Here is a 2,914-nt window from a genome sequence, read left to right as displayed (position 1 = left end):
GGTGGTCTTCAGGAGAACCAGTGGATTGGATGTACACACCAGCCAAAGCAGCAGAGGTTTCGCACTGGCCATCAATATGGATCCCGCCGATCCACTAATTTTGCGCACTCACAAAACGGAGGAGCCGGCTGCCTTCAGTTCGGAACCCAGCCGTGAATATGCATTGGCCAAAGCGTATTCACATTATATCGCATTGGTCAATACGTATTCTGAGCTCACAGGTGTGAAACACCAATGCGATATAACGCAAATACGCATCGACCAATGCAAACTGACCCTACTTCCGCACTCAAAAAATCCCTGTGTGGTAAGGTCCATTGTCTTCTACCCCTCCTCCTCCTTACAGTAACAGCCCCAAACCATTTGAAGTGTTTTCTGAAATGCTAACTTACCTTCAATAATATTCTGTTATGGCTTTCTTTAAAATTGTTTCAGTTTAATCTTGTATGTTAACAATCTGTAGCTGCTTTACCTAGGTTTAGTTGCTGCTGTGTATAATTCAGCAAGTGTGGAGTACCAGTTTGAGTGTTAAAATAGGACTGGAATCAGGAGCATAACCCCACTCAGCAGCAAAACTCAACTGAGTAATCTTGGATTGCTCTATAGCACAAGGTTATTATCAGGCTAAAATGCAGGAAGGAGGACATACCATGTTACATCAACTTGAGGAATGGAAGAATAAAAATTCATAATGCTGACCAGGTAAGCTGGATCTCAATGCCCACTGTTTTAGAATGAAGAATCTAGGTACAGCTGGTTCAGTTACCAATCAGTAACTTTGAAAATGTACAACTACTATTTCACAAAGCAAACATGATCACAGTTGATGCACTCACTGGAGGATATGTTTTATAGTCCCAGGTTTAGAACATAGTGTCCTGTGTATTTGAAAAATTCAGTCTCTTTGCAAACAAATAATGATCTTATGGATGATGTGTAATCCATGAAAAACCAATCCATTTGTTCAAACAATCTATAAATATGGAAAGCCTTAAAATTATCCATAACTCACAAGGCAAAGATGATGATGATGATGATGATGATGATGACTGCTGTTTTGAAGAATTTACTCTCAGCTGGGACAGGGAGCTTTAATGTCAATTTCCCCGCATTATGGAATGTTGCTGCCATCACTTCTTTTCCTTAAATTATGCCATAAGGAAAAAAGTGCCAATCTCATTCTATCATCAGCAAATGACTAAAGTGGCATAATAATTATTAGCAAATTTGAAACATACTACAGCCTTCACCTTTAACCAGATCAGTTGCTGTACTGAAGTCTAATTTTATCACTGAGTAGGGAGGTGTCAGGGAGAACATGCAATAGTTAACTAAGGCAAGGACTAGGGTCAAGCCTCCACCTTGGGTGCAAGCCCCAGAACATGGAGGGCATAAAGAATCCCCATAAACAGGGAGCAAGAGAGTATATTAAAACACACACAGACACACCAATTTGCAGAAGTCCAGAAACACTTGTTTATAAGCTAAATTATTTACACTTTCTATATATACTGATATATAAGTCAAGAAATTTTAGTAAAGAAATTGTGCCAAAAATACTGGGTTGACTTATCCATGGGTCAATGTTAATACTGCATTTTAACTCATATATATATATATATATATTGTCAGACATCATTCTTTTTGCTCACTCTAAAGGCTGAATAGATGAGGAGGAACTATGGTAAATATACGCTGTGTGTGGAGATGGTGATCCTGTGTAGGTGAAAACACACATGTCAAAAAGGATGAAGGATAAAAAGGCAAATCAAAGCAAATGGTGACTACGTGATTAATGCCTTTAACTTTAATGTGCTAACTTTGCCTGATTTTAACCTGGAGAAGCTAACAAACATACACAAATGTCTTATTTGAATCTTTCAAAGGCTGATTTTTCTTGGTGCTCATTTGAAGGGAAGCTCCTAAGAGCTATTATCTCCACCATTTGCCCACCTAGGCATTCAGAAAGGCTAGAAGCTGTGCTGTGGCAATGAAATGGGGGGGGGGGGGTAATCAGTGATTCTTTTAGGTGCTCCCAGGATGAACTGAGCTCTTACTTTTCTTCACTCTACTCAGAGGAGGAGGTGGCTCCTTTTATTTATACATAGGATGCAGTGGCTTAGTGGTCAAGATGTCATTTCTGACTATTGGAAGATCAAAAGGTTGGCAGTTCAAGGCCCGCGTCTGCATGATGGGATGATCTCCTGTCACTAGTCCCAGATTCTGACAGCCTAGCAGTTCAAAAGCGTACAAATGCAAGTAGATAAATAGGTACCACTTTGGTGGGAAGGTAACAGTGTTCGGGGAAGTCATGCTGGCCACATGACCACAGGAGTCTCTCTGAGGAAGCTAGAAGCTGGGAAATGGGCTCTGGGGGGCAGGAGCCACAGGTGTGTGCCTCTGCCTCCTCCCCCCCTGGTGTTTCCCAGCCTCAGACTGTCTCTCCGAGGTAGCTGGAGTCTGGGGAAAGGGGTGGGTGCAAGTCCCGCTCCCTGGAGGGCAGAAGTCCCACCCCCAGAGACCAGAAGTCCTGCCTCCTGGAGGGTGGAAACCCCTCCCCCCAGAGGCCCTCAGCACCTGGTGCCAGAAATAAATTCAGTTGGGACATGCAGCCCCAAAAAGGTTTGCCACACTGGACTAGATCAATGCTACTCAAAAGTGGTGATCCATGGATCACAGCCAGTCCATGAGCTGTCAGCTGCCAGTCCATGGAGAGTTTCCAAAAAAGAAAGAAACAAACGTAGCCAGTGGATACAAATATAGTACTGTTCCCTTGCACATTGACAGAAAAATTGCTGGTCCCACTCATCAGATATCTTATGATACACTGGATTAGATGATTTCTAGCATCCCTTCCAAGGCTATAATTCTATGTACTTTATCACATGGGGAAAACAGCAAAAATTGCATGAAA

Source organism: Sceloporus undulatus, chromosome 1 (genome assembly GCF_019175285.1).
Source record: "Sceloporus undulatus isolate JIND9_A2432 ecotype Alabama chromosome 1, SceUnd_v1.1, whole genome shotgun sequence".
Classification (NCBI taxonomy): Eukaryota; Metazoa; Chordata; class Lepidosauria; order Squamata; family Phrynosomatidae; genus Sceloporus; species Sceloporus undulatus.
The sequence above is the reverse complement of the archived record's forward strand: the minus strand, read 5'-3'. Positions refer to the sequence as shown.